Source organism: Aquarana catesbeiana, linkage group LG13, assembly GCF_042186555.1.
Source record: "Aquarana catesbeiana isolate 2022-GZ linkage group LG13, ASM4218655v1, whole genome shotgun sequence".
NCBI classification, from domain to species: Eukaryota; Metazoa; Chordata; class Amphibia; order Anura; family Ranidae; genus Aquarana; species Aquarana catesbeiana.
Window position 1 is genome coordinate 9,340,206 of NC_133336.1, and position 14,901 is coordinate 9,355,106.

Below are 14,901 nucleotides of genomic sequence, written 5' to 3' on the forward strand. Positions count from 1 at the left end.
AGCCTCTTTTATTAAAACAATTCCAAATAAATAACTCCAATACATAACCAATAAACATAAACAATAACATAATAAGATAACCTGTTAACCCCAGTTTGATGGTCTCTGACGGTGACCCACCTTTTTCCAAATATAACCATGTATAACACCAACGCACTGCCGGACCTTTACCAAACTAATAGGCCTCCAGCTGTAGCAGCTCTGAGACAACCCCTTTCCGCAGCGCCACCAAATCCAGTATTCCATCCACCGTTCAGGAATACACCGGAGGGGCATATGTGAACGATGAGCCCCCCACCCCTTTTGATCCATTCTTTTACCGCCCCCGTCAAAGACCACCAGAGGAACACAGCCACAGCCCGAAAGTGTGACAACCTTACACTTGAGGGCACCTCCACACCCTCAGGGCCTGTTGTATCCCCTCCTGCAAACCCATGGACCATAAGTCAATCCCCACATTAAAGAGATGAACGCCATCTTTCCTCAAGTAGAGTCCCACATTCGTTTCCAGCTCTCTGTGCCGGATAACAATACCTCCATTCTACACAACAAACCTCCCCACTACTATAGTAATTCGTATACGGGTCTTATTAATGCTCACTACTGACCTAGCCCAAAGCCATGTTGTTCGAGCCACTATATCAGACCATACCAAAAGGGTGCCCGGGAATTTTAAGCGCAACTGCATAAAATCCGTTTTGATGTCTGCAAGCAGGTCCCTGACTGTCCGGATCCCCAAATCATTCCCATCCGCATGAATCACTAACACGTCAGGAGGTCTGTCCAACCTTACATACCTCTCCACTTCCACCATCACTCTACCCCACAACATCCCTGGTCTACCCAACCAGCGTATGTAAGCCTCCCTCCTGGAAATCCCCAATTTATCTGGACGTGCGTCACCTCTCCTAGCCCCCCAACAAACATAGGAGTGACCTATGATCCAGATGAGGTGTACTGAACCTCCATCTGAAATGAAAAACAAAAGCACAAAGATAGCAGCACACACATGTTCTTAACACAACAAACTGTTAACCCGCACTCACCCCCCATATTTTTTTTTTTTTTATTATTCCCCAACCAAGTTAGGTCTGATATAAGACCGGAATCTCCTAGACTCCCATCTCCCAATTCTGCATACAGCAGCCTCATCCAACCCGTATCTGGCAGCTTCTGTAGATGCCCCTATGTGGAAGGAGTGTGAAGCGTACTCCGCCTCTTCCAAACCAGCCCTTTTTAAACATTTCCTAAAAACCAATATAAATTAAAATTTTGACAAATAAGATCCATCATCATGCCTCAGGAATGGCCCTGCCCCATCCATCCTGACCGTCCTAAATTCACGCACCGCCTCCACCGGGCACACCCTTGATCCCGGTAAAGCAAATAAGGACACAGCCACCCCTTTCCCTTGCTGGTAAGTTTTTGACCTCCGCAGCCGCAAACACCTCCAACCTCACATCCTGCTCCAATAAACCTCCCACCAAATACTTGGATGGGCTAACCAACTCTCCTATCCGAAACGCCCCATAAAAAGGCCAGCAAAAACACCGCCGTAAACAGCAAAGTTTCATAATGCGATATACATATGTACCTCAACATCTCACATATGGACATCAGGTTCGCAAAAGTGACAAGCCGTCTCACATCCCTTTTCTTATGCTGTTTTCGATAACCTTTTAAAGCCTGCCGTACCCAAAAATTCTAATAGGGCGTACACACGGTCAGACTTTGTTCGGACATTCCGACAACAAAATCCTAGGATTTTTTCCGACGGATGTTGGCTCAAACTTGTCTTGCATACACACGGTCACACAAAGTTGTCGGAAAATCCGATCGTTCTGAACGCGGTGACGTAAAACACGTACGTCGGGACTATAAATGGGGCAGTGGCCAATAGCTTTCATCTCTATTTATTCTGAGCATGCGTGGCACTTTGTCCGTCGGATTTGTGTACACACGATCGGAATTTCCAACAACGGATTTTGTTGTCGGAAAATTTTATCTCCTGCTCTCCAACTTTGTGTGTCGGAAAATCCAATGGAAAATGTCCGATGGAGCCCACACACGGTCGGAATTTCCGACAACACGCTCCGATCGGACATTTTCCATCGGAAAATCAGACCGTGTGTACGGGGCATTAGTCCAGTCTCCCCCCCCATTAATTTGAACAGAAATGACAGGCCTGCCAATTTCCGATCAATAGAAGATACCGCACACCCCCTTTCCATGTTCCTAGCTACCAAGTACAAGACCAGTAATCGCCCTTCTGTGCTGATTGTCACAGCCCCAGCCTCCTGCACTAGAACCGACCATTCCTTCCATACCTTCCTGTAGGCTGTCCAAGTAGAATCACTTACTGACTGCCGAATCCATCCCGCGGTGACTCCAAGGGCAGCTCCCAAATCCAATCCAGGCAAGGAACTCCTTCTTTGTCTGCGCCCGGAGCCAGCTCCCTGAACTTGTCCCACTGAAACCGAGACAAGGAGTCAGCCAGCGAATTGTCAACACCTGGAATGTGAACCGCATAAATAAAAATATTCAAACGCAAGCACCTAAACACCAGCTGTCTCAGCAGCCGTATAACTGGCTGTGAAGATGCTGACATGCAGTTAACCACCTGCACTACACCCATGTTGTCACAATTTATCCTCAGCTTTAAATTCCTGCATGCCTCCCCCCATAGTTCCAAGGCCAGCACCACCGGAAACAGTTCCAGCAGCACCAAATTTCCGAGGAACCCCGCCCTCTCCCAGGACTGTGGCCAGGGTTCCGCGCTCCATCGCCCTTGAAAAAATGCGCCCGTGGAGCCCGCCGCATCTGTGGCCAATTCCACATCAAAATTGATCACCGGGCCAGACATCCACACTGCCCTCCCGTTGTACGTGGCTAAAAAACTCATACCAAACTCTAAAGTCCTCTCTGCGATCCCTTGTCAGGTGAATAAAGTGAGTCGGGACTTTTACTGCCCGCTGTAGCTGCCGACAGCCATCGGCAAAAAACCCACCCCACGGGGATAATTCTGCAGGCGAAAATCAACTTACCCAACAACGATTGCAGAGCTCGTAAGTGAACCTTCCGCAATCCGTGGATCTCCCAAATTTCCTTCTGCAAGTCCTCCAACTTACCTCTGGGCAAGCGACACTCCATTGCCATTGAGTCTATAACTATCCCCAAAAAAAACAATTTCCGATGTTGGGCCTTCCGTTTTCTCAGCCGCCAATGGCACTTCAAACCTGCCTGCGATGTGCTGCAATGTAGAAAGCAGAATCGCACACACAGCGGAAGCAGGGGGGCCTATACACAGAAAGTCATCTAGATAATGTATGACTGAGTCCAGGCCCGAAACCTCCTTAACCACTCCTTAACCACCCTAAAAATGAGCTAAATGCCTCAAACATGGCACATGAAACAGAACAGCCCATGGGCAAACATTTGTCAACATAAAACTGCTCCTGCCAGTGGCATCCCTGCAGCCGGAAGCTCTCCGGATGCACTTGCAACAAGCGGAAAGCTGATTCTATATCCGATTTAGCCATGCGTGCCCCTTGACCATACCTCCTCACCCACTTGACCGCCGCATCAAATGAAGTGTAGGACACTGTGCACTCTTCAGGGTCAATGAAATCATTGACTGAACCCCCCTTTGGAAAGGATAGGTGGTGTATCAATCGGAACTTGTTCGGTTTCTTCTTGGGCACCACCACCAAAGGTGACACCACTAAGTCTAGCCAAGGTTTGTTGGCAAATGGCACCCCCATGTGTCCCAATGCCACTTTGTGCAATTTTTCCATGACCACGTGCTGTTGTTTGCTGCTTGCTGTTTGTTTGCTGTTTGTTTGTTTGCTGTTTGTTTGCTGTTTGTTTGCTGGGTTGCATTTTTGGGGCTTTTCCTTTAAGTTTTTCATTTGCCTTTTGCTGTCACTTTTTAAATAGCTTTTTTTTTTCTCTGGTTCCATCAGTCTATCAATTAAGGGGGGTGGTTAATTGCTCACAGGTGCCTAATTAACTGGGTGTAGGACTCAGTCTGAGCGTGCTCAGTCTGAGGCTGTGGAACTTGGTGTAAGTGGAGCTGGTATAAGTGGGAGTTAAAAACCAGAGTTTAAAACAGGAGGTTATAACAGGGGTCATAGTACCTGTGTAGTGTGAGTATCTGAGTGTTGTCTGAGTAGTGTGTGTGGATCGTTAGTTCTTGTGTATTGTGTACTGTATACTTGAGTATTGCGAGTGCACACAGGTCTGCGACTGTTCTGCGATTGCACGTAGGTCTGTGAGTACCTGTGTATTGTCTTGTTGTGTACCTGTGTATTGTCTTGTTGTGTACCTGTGTATTGTCTTGAGTATTAGTGCCAGGAAGCTAGCTGTTAGGTAATTTGGACAGGGTAAAATCCCCAAATCCTCACTATATTTAATAGGTACGATGCCCGGCGGGTGTGGAGAGGCGACTCTTTGTATATCTTGCCACATGTATGCGTTCCTTGATCATCCGATCGAGGGCGAATACTGCTGTGCAAAATGTAAGCACATTGTTTCCCTGGAAGCCCAGGTTCTGAATCTGGGGAAGCAACTGTCAGCACTGAGAAGTCCCTCCATACTAAAGGTGAGCCAGGAACGTACACGGCAGGTGCCGGCAGGGGCCAGCACAGAGGCGGGTGGAGACAAAGAGGTGCAGGCACTAGCAAAGAGTAGATGGGTGACAGTCAGGAGGGGTAGAGGGGGAAGTGCTAGAGAGGCCGATCCAGGATTGGAGCATCCCAATAAGTACGCTCCATTGAGTGACATTGGTGAAACCAGTCAGGGACCAGCACTGCTGGAGATGAGGGACTCTCCTAGCTGCCAGGGGAAGAACTCCTCCAGTGAGAGTGGGGGGGCAGCAAAGGGAAAGGAAAGACAGATTCTGGTGGTAGGGAACTCAATTCTTAGAAGGACAGAGAGGGCAATCTGTAACCAAGACCTGAAGCGCCGAACGGTATGTTGTCTACCGGGCGCTCGGGTTCGGCACATCACGGATCTTGTGGACAGATTACTGGGAGGGGCTGGGGAAGACCCGGCTGTCATGGTGCACGTTGACACCAATGACAAAGTCAGAGGCAGATGGAGTGTCCTAAAGAACGATTTTAGGGACTTAGGTGCTAAATTGAGGAAAAGGACCTCCAAGGTAGTGTTCTCAGGAATACTACCGGTACATCGAGCCACACCAGAAAGGCAGAGGGAGATTAGGGAAGTAAACAAGTGGCTGAAGAGCTGGTGTAGTAAGGAGGGGTTTGGGTTCCTGGAGGACTGGGCCGACTTCTCAGTCGGTAACCGGTACTATAGAAGGGACGGACTGCACCTAAATGAGGAGGGTGAAGATCTGCTGGGAAGGAAGATGGCCAAAAAGTTAGAGGGGTTTTTAAACTAGGTGATGGGGGGAGGGTCCAGAGACAGTGATAGCCAGCGCGGAAGATATTCCAGAGGGTAGTATTGGGGGCATTAGTGGTAGGATAACCAAAGCACAAAAACACAAGGTGAGTATAGTAGCAAGTCCTAGTTGCAATCTTGAAACACCCAATGCGAGGACAATATGCGACCGGTCTAAACTATGTGGCATGTCTACCAATGCCAGGAGCATGGCGGACAAGATGGGTGAACTAGAGATACTGTTGTACAAGGAGGATTTGGATTTTGTGGGAATTTCAGAGACCTGGTTCAACAGCTCTCATGATTGGCTGGCAAACATTCAAGGGTATACCCTATACCGCCTATATATCAAGAATAATGTACAAGTGAATGTGAGAGATGACATTACTGAGGGAGCTAGTGAGGAGGTGGAATCCTTATGGGTAGAGCTCCAAAGGGATGAGGCTAAGGGGAAAATAATACTGGGAGTATGCTATAGGCCCCCTAACCTGAGGGAGGAAGTGGAGACGGATCTCCTATCAAAAATTGGATTAGCAGCAAGAATGGGAAGTGTTATCATAATGGGGGATTTTAATTATCCAGACATAGACTGGGCGGAGGGAACCGCGCATTCATTTAAGGCTCGCCAGTTCCTTAATGTCTTGCAGGACAATTTTATGGGTCAGATGGTAAACGCACCAACTAGAAATAAAACATTACTGGATCTACTGATTACCAAACAATACAGACCTGATCACAGATGTGGAAATACGGGGCAATTTAGGTAACAGTGATCATAGGTCAATTCGTTTCAGTATAAATCACACAAATAGGAAACATGAAGGGAACACAAAGACACTGAATTTCAAAAGAGCCAACTTCCCTAAACTACAAACCTTGCTAAAAGGCATAAATTGGGATAAAATATTAGGAACAAAGAATACGGAGGAGAGATTTGCTTTAAGAGTATATTACATAAGGGCATTAGGCAATGTATCCCATTGGGTAATAAATTTAAAAGAGCGAACAAAAACCCTGGATGGCTTAACTCCAATGTAAAAATGCATATAAAAGCAAAGGAGAAGGCCTTCAAAAAATACAAGGTTGAGGGATCATCCTCAGCATTCAGACTTTATAAAGAATGCAATAAGAAATGTAAGGGTGCAATTAGGACGGCTAAGATAGAACATGAAAGACACATAGCGGAGGAGAGCAAAAAAAATCCCAAGAAATTCTTTAAAGTATGTAAACAGTAAAAAAAGGGAGGACAGACCATATTGACCCCATTAAGAATGAGGAAAGACATCTGGTTACAAAGGATGGGGAGATGGCAAAGGTATTGAATTTATTCTTCTCCTCAGTATTCACGAGTGAATCGGGGGGCTTCAGTAACCAAAACTGCAGTGTTTATCCTCATGACACAACACAGGAAGCACCTCCATGGTTAACAGAGGACAGAATTAAAATTAGACTTGAGAAACTTAACATTAATAAATCACCGGGACCAGATGGCTTGCATCCGAGGGTACTTAGGGAACTCAGTCAGGTGATTGCCAGACCGTTGTTCCTAATTTTTACAGACAGTCTACTGACTGGAATGGTACCAGCTGATTGGAGAAAAGCCAATGTAGCACCAATATTTAAAAAGGGCCCAAAAAACATCCCTGGGAATTACAGACCAGTTAGCCTAACATCAATAGTATGTAAACTCTTGGAGGGTATGATAAGGGACTATATACAAGATTTTAGTAATAAGAATGATATCATTAGCAGTAAACAGCATGGATTCATGAAGAATCGTTCTTGCCAAACCAATCTATTAACCTTCTATGAGGAGGTGAGTTGCCATCTAGATAAAGGAAGGCCCGTAGACGTGGTGTATCTGGATTTTGCAAAAGCATTTGACACAGTTCCCCATAAACGTTTACTGTACAAAATAAGGTCCGTTGGCATGGACCATAGGGTGAGTACATGGATTGAAAACTGGCTACAAGGGCGTGTTCAGAGGGTGGTGATAAATGGGGAGTACTCAGAATGGTCAGGGGTGGGTAGTGGGGTTCCCCAGGGTTCTGTGCTGGGACCAATCCTATTTAGTTTGTTTATAAACGACCTGGAGGATGGGATAAACAGTTCAATCTCTGTATTTGCAGATGATACTAAGCTAAGCAGGGCAATAACTTCTCCGCAGGATGTGGAAATCTTGCAAAAAGACCTGAACAAATTAATGGGGTGGGCGACTACATGGCAAATGAGGTTCAATGTAGAAAAATGTAAATAATGCATTTGGGTGGCAAAAATATGAATGCAATCTATACACTGGGGGGAGAACCTCTGGGGGAATCTAGGATGGAAAAGGACCTGGGGGTCCTAGTAGATGATAGGCTCAGCAATGGCATGCAATGCCAAGCTGCTGCTAATAAAGCAAACAGAATATTGGCATGCATTAAAAGGGGGATCAACTCCAGAGATAAAACGATAATTCTCCCGCTCTACAAGACTCTGGTCCGGCCGCACCTGGAGTATGCTGTCAGTTCTGGGCACCAGTTCTCAGGAGGGATTACTGGAAATGGAGCGAGTACAAAGAAGGGCAAGAAAGCTAATAAAGGGTCTGGAAGATCTTAGTTATGAGGAAAGGTTGCGAGCACTGAACTTATTCTCTCTGGAGAAGAGACGCTTGAGAGGGGATATGATTTAAATTTACAAATACTGTACTGGTGACTCCACAATAGTGATAAAACTTTTTCGCAGAAGAGAGTTTAATAAGACTCGTGGCCACTCATTACAATTAGAAGAAAAGAGGTTTAACCTTAAACTACGTAGAGGGTTCTTTACTGTAAGAGCGGCAAGGATGTGGAATTCCCTTCCACAGGCGGTGGTCTCAGCGGGGAGCATTGATAGCTTCAAGAAACTATTAGATAATCACCTGAATGACCGCAACATACAGGGATATGTAATGAAATACTGACACATAATCACACACATAGGTTGGACTTGATGGACTTGTGTCTTTTTTCAACCTCACCTACTATGTAACTATGTAACTATGTAACGTCCTGATGCTGCATGGCAGATTTCAGATTCCTTGCCATTGGCGGAACCATCACCAATGAACATGGGATCCTAAAACCATCCGTAAACCCCACCGCCAACAACCTCGCTGCTCCCCGATCCGGATACTTACTTAGAAAAGGCAGCATCTTTTCCACCTTCACCGGCGTCGTGCCTCTTTTGAGCAGAGTCACTGGCACGCTTCCCTCTCTTGAAACATCTAGACAACGTATGGGCTCCCCCACACCCTGAGCACTCATGCTTGAACCTACAAGCCCCCCAAATTTACAGGAACCTTCATTATATTGCCAGCACACTCCCCACTTTTTTCCGTCCGGCAGTCCTGAGGAATTTGTACCCCCGCCCCCCCCTGAAAAAACTGAGGCGGGGCCCTCGCTGAAGACATAAGCCTCATCCAGAGGCTAATATCTTTATGATCCCAACGTAACCACGGGCGGACAGCTCTTAGCTGTCTGAACTGCTCGTCCTATCGCAGCCAAGCAGACCCACCGTACACCCTATGGGCTTCCCCAATAGCATCCATATAACAGAACAAAGCTGAGCAATGCTCTGGATTCTTTTCGCCAACCACGCTCGCTATTATGGCGAACGCTTGCAGCCAATTAACAAACGTACGCGGGATCAGCTGGTACCTCCTCATCCTCCTTCTTTGAATCTGCAGGTTTTACCCTATCCAAATTAAACTTTTCCAAAGGCAGTAGCGAAAATATCTCCACATACTCACCCTTGTGAATCTTGTCACGGACTTCCTGTTTCAGTTGGGCTCCCAAGGGGCCCTCGAAGCAGACGTAAACCTCACATTTTGCCGCGTCTGCAATCCTGACCACGTCAATCCTCTCAGTGGCCCCTTTTTCCCCTGCCGTCTCGGCTCCAGCCCCAGACTGGCCGGTGGCCTGACTCGCCGGAGACACCCCCACCCCGGCACCCCCATTACCCCCTTCTACCGAACCACTCACCGGTGCTGACTATGGGGCCACTTGAGGTGGCTGCCCCTGTCCCCCTTCAAATCTACCAAGTAATGCCCGCAGCCCCTTCAATAAATCTGACAGCTGCGTACCGGACCCCGCACTGGCAGGCATATTCCCCACCAATTGCTGGTCCAGCAGGATCTCTCCAGATTGCACCCCAGTACCCCCTGGCCCTACCGAACCCGCTGTAACCACCCCTAACAAATCCTGCAAAGCATCAGATAAAGACAAGTTAGTGTTTGACTTACCGGGCTGACCGGGAACTCGCCCCACAGCCGCCACACTGTTCTCCCTCGCCGGCACTTGTTGTTCTTCTGCATCAGACAATTCCCCTTCCGATTGTTCGTCCTGCTCCAGTATGGGTGGTGTTGCAAGCCTCCTGGCAGATGATGCCCCTTAGGCAGTAGTGTGGGATATTGGTGGGGCCCTCTTCACCCCCGAAACTCCACCTCCTGCAGACCGGCGACGCTGACCTGACCTGGCATCTTCCTGGCTGGTGATCTGAAGTCCCCTACCATCAGACAGGCGTCTCTTACCTGACCTGACGGCCTCCTGGCTGGCATGCATGTGTTCCTCTCCACCATCCTATCCTGCAGCATGCTGTGCCAGTAGGCCCCACCCCCTCCCGAGTCTTCTGGCCATCCTTGCTTCTCCTGCGACTGCGACCCAACCCACGATCCTCCGGCAGGGAACCGGCGCCATTACGGCCCGTGGCCCCAACCCCGAAGTAGGCCGGCGGCGTGTAGACCGCCCGGGGGCTAATGCTAGGTGCCGGTGCTGTCTCTTAGCCGGGGGACCGAACAATCCTCCTTCAGGCTTCTGGGGAGCCGCACGGGCCGAGGTGCAGGCCCTGGTGAGAAGCACGCCAGCGGTCGTGACCTCCGCACGCGATGGGACACCTCACCTGAAGTGGATCCGCCCGCTTCATCTGCGATGAGATCCCCGACTTGACTCTGCAGTCATTCTGGACCTTTTTCAGCTGCTGCCCTCCTCAGTCTCGCAAGGATCAGATCGATGTCTGCCATTGTGGAGGAGCAGTGAGAAAAACTGCCTCCTCCGTCCAAATCTTCCTCACACTGACCCCTTGCTCCCCCCTTCTTTCCAAAAGACTGCTTTCTTACCTCCCCTTTTCTTACCACCTTTTACTTCATCTATTAACCCCTTCAGTGTCTCCCTTAGCCACACTGTCTTGCCGGGCCCTACACTACCCCTCCTTGCAGTCATTTTCACTCCGGGCCTCACTGAAAGTGAGGTGAAATCTTCTGAAGAGGAGCACAGACAGCAAAACAAATGTTACAGGAGTGATAACCCTTCCCTATGTTTTCCAAAAAGCTTAAAATAGATTTTTTGGCTGGAGCTAAACACGTTAAAAATGTACCCGTTCAAAATCACAAACCGATTCTACTTAACAACAAACCTACAGTCCCTGTCTTGTTTGCACCGCCTGTATACTGCTGTTCAGAGTATATAGGGCCTGGGGGCCCCACACCTTTCCTTTTTTTAATTTGGGTGCAGGGTTCCCCTTAATATCCATACAAGACCCAAAGGGCCTGGTAATGGACGGGGGGGGGTACCCATGCTGTTTGTTTCACTGATTTTCATTCATATTGCCAGGACCCGACATTACATTAAAGCCGCAAGCAGTTTTAAATGACTTTTATTACTTTAAAAATGTCATTTTGTGCAGGGACTGTTCTAAGCACGGGAAACACGCGCCACTTTACAGGCATGTAACAGAAATAAATGTAGCGCTAATGATGGTAATAATAAACCAGTCAAAGGTAATATCCACTGAGACAGAAAAGTGAGTATAACTAATATAGCACAATGAATCAATAAAGTTCAGTGGTGCCCAAATAGGTAGCAATAGAGTGGTAGTCCCATAATGGAAAATGAATGGAATGAATCAGACCAGAATGGAGAATCTTCACATCTGCATGTCATTAGTTATACGATCTTGAATAGGAAATAGATGAAATACGCTTACCAGAGAAGGTGGATTCGGATGCCGATGACACCGAATCAAACAGGCTCAGAGATCTCAGATAGAAGTGGTTGGTTCAAGAAACCCCGGATCTCAAGGGGAATCCTCCCTCTGTTGTCCCAATCATGACTGCCAGTCCGGAAGGCTGAAGGGGAGTCCCAGCCACATGGAAGTCTCAGATGTACAGGTGATTCCCAAAAAATATATGAAAGCGCCAATAGTGCACATCAAATGATGTATTATTGGATGACACCAATAATCAACAAACAATTTAAAATAGCGTGATCACGTAAAAAGATAAAATCAAGTGTAGGGAAGAGTGTAGCTCGCCCGACGCGTTTCGTCCAAATGGACTTCAACTGGCCAACCACTTCCATCTGGGATCTCTGAGCCTGTTTGATTCGGTGTCATCGGCATCCGAATCCACCTTCTCTGGTAAGCGTATTTCATCTATTTCCTATTCAAGATCGTATAACTAATGACATGCAGATGTGAAGATTCTCCATTCTGGTCGGATTCATTCCATTCATTTTCCATTATGGGACTACCACTCTATTGCTACCTATTTGGGCACCACTGAACTTTATTGATTCATTGTGCTATATTTGTTATACTCACTTTTCTGTCTCAGTGGATATTACCTTTGACTGGTTTATTATTACCATCATTATCGCTACGTTTATTTCTGTTACATGTATAAGAATATTGGTCATATTTCTATGTAGCTGCTTTTTTCTATACATGGGGTTAGCGCAGTGTTATATACTTCTTTTTCAGTTCACTTTACAGGCATACTATAGACACCCCCCAGGTATGATATTTAAAGGAATATTTCACTTTTTTTTCACTTTAAGTATTATTAAAATCACTGCTCCCGAAAAAACAGATGTTTTTAAAACTTTTTTTTGCATTGATCCATGTCCCTTGGGGCAGGACCCGGGTCCCCAAAGCCTTTTTAGGACAATAACTTGCATATTAGCCTTTAAAATTGGCACTTTTGATTTTGAACGTTTGAGTCCCATAGACTTTAACGGGGTTCTAAAGTTCATGCGAACTTTCGGTCCATTCGCAGGTTCTGGTGCGAACCAAACAGGGGGGTGTTCGGCTCATCCCTAGTGCTAACTGTTTCCCACATGTATTCCCATATCTGTAACTACTTAAGGCACATCTATGTTGATATGAACTATGAGATGCTTCCAACAACTCTAATAGCGATGCCCTAGTAGACGATATTTTAGCTAGTATTTCTGTAGATTGTGAGGCTTTATGTAGAGTTTCTGGCGAATGAAGCTGTGATAAAGTATTTTCCTTGTCAAAAGAAGTTTATTGAGTATACAATGTTATAAAGATACATAAAGTAAGTTTACAAGGATCTATAAAGTAAGCTCATTGTTTTACAGTAGGGTTTATATAGGTAAATATCATGAAATTTCAAATATTAAACATTGGGTTCACGTAAACCTAAATTAAAGATATATATCATTTCCTTAGTTACTTTTGTAGGTATTTAAATGATTTATACCTACTATACATATTGTTTACAAGTAGAGTGTATATAGGTCAAATAAATTCTGATAATGAGCTTTAATCGTAAGGTGGAGAAAAGGAAAGAGAAAGAAGAAAAAGGGTTGAAAGGTAGAGGTATGGTCCACAAGGTTGTCCCGCTCGTCAGTTTATTATTCTTTTTAGTTCTCTTTGAAGCCTTAGAATGGGTGTCTCTGTAAGTCATTTAATCTGTTACCATGGCAACAGGACAGAGTCATTGAAGTTTGACAGGAACTGTTGTTTTATCCAAGGATGCCAAAGTTTTTCAAATTTTGGAATTTGATTTTGATCGATGGCTACCATCTTAGCATGGGACATTGTATTATTCATTCTGTGAATTGTTTCTGCTAGTACCAATGTAGGAGATTTCCATGCCTTGGCCACTGTTTGTTTTGCAGCCGTTATTAGTTGGATCATAAGTTTGAATTGAGAGAGTGTTAACCATTCCGGTTTTAGATTAAGTAAAGTTAAATATGGATCTGGTTGTATTATTTTTTTAAATATTTTAGATGCAATCACGAAGACTTCCTTCCAGAAGGTTTGGATTACTGGGCACGTCCACCATATGTGTAAATATGTGCCTATTTCTGGGCATCCTCGAAAACAAAGAGCTGAGGTATTAGGTGAATATTTTGCCACTCTAGCGGGTACAAGGTACCAGCGAGTTAGGACTTTATAATTTGTGTCCAGTGCTAAGATGTTGGGTGAGGATGACTTAGATGTGAGCCATATGTTAGACCAGTCCGTGTCTTTTAAAGTTCGTCCCAGGTCCTCCTCCCACCTCTGAACGTAAGAGGGTCTATTAAGATTTGCTACTCCATATAATTGATTATAAAGTGATGAAATTGTACCTTTAGCAAATGGATCTTTTGTACAGATTGATTCAAAAATGGATAATTGGGATAATGGTGTATCCCCCTTTAGGAATGTTGTATAGAAATTTTTGATTTGGAGATATCTGAATATCTCAGAGTTTGGTAGATCATATTTTTCTCTAAGCGATGGGAATGAAAGGAATGATTTAGATGCTATGAAGTCATTTAGTGTCTGAATGCCTGATGTTGTCCAAGCTTTAAAAGAATTTGGGTAGATCCATGCCGGATAAAAGGCCGGATTTCTGATAAAAGAAAGGAGAGGATTGTGTGGAGATTGTAACTGATATTTGGTTTTTAGTTTATCCCAGAGAGATAAGAAGTGTTTAGTTATGGGATTATGAATTTTAAAGCGGTCTTTAGGATCAAGCCATAATAAATTTGATATTAATAGAGGGTCGTTTTCTGAAGCCTCTATAAATACCCATAATGGGATTTCCTGTTTTGCATGGTATTTGGACAGACTGGTCAAATGTGCTGCTCTGTAGTAGTTAGTAAAATTAGGGTATCCCAGGCCTCCTTTATTTTTGGGAAGATGTAGTGTGTGTATAGGTATACGTGGTTTAGAAGAGCCCCATATAAACGAAGTTGCTCTTTTTTGTACTATTTTCAAAAAATAGGAAGGAATTGGAATAGGGAGGACTCTGAATAGATAAAGCAATTTGGGTAGAATAGTCATTTTGATTGCATTAATCTTCCCTATCCAGGATAAAGGAAGTTGCGACCATTGTTTTATTAGATTTGTGATCTGTCTTAATACAGGAGGATAATTGGTTGAGAATAAGTCAGAATGAGATGCTGTTAAATGAATTCCAAGATATGGGATTGATTTTTCTGCCCATGTGAATGGGAGTGCAGCCCTAGCCGGGATCAATTCCATGTTTGTGAGTGAAATATTAAGCACTAGGCATTTCTTAGGATTAATCATAAGGCCGGATAGGGCTGCAAATCCATCAAGAGCTGGTATTAAGTTAGGACCAGAGACCTGTGGTGATGATAGAAAAAGTAATATATCGTCTGCAAATATACATAATTTGTGTGTAATACCTCCTACTTCAATGCCAGTTATAGTTTGGTTTGTTCT

General features: G+C 45.3%; 1 protein-coding gene across 1 annotated transcript in view; it reads left to right on the top strand.

Annotated features, from left to right (window-relative positions):
• LOC141117583 (NACHT, LRR and PYD domains-containing protein 12-like) overlaps positions 1–14,901 on the top strand; it is a 183,029-nt gene that overhangs the window by 130,344 nt on the left and 37,784 nt on the right. The gene's annotated exons all lie outside the window — the stretch shown is intronic.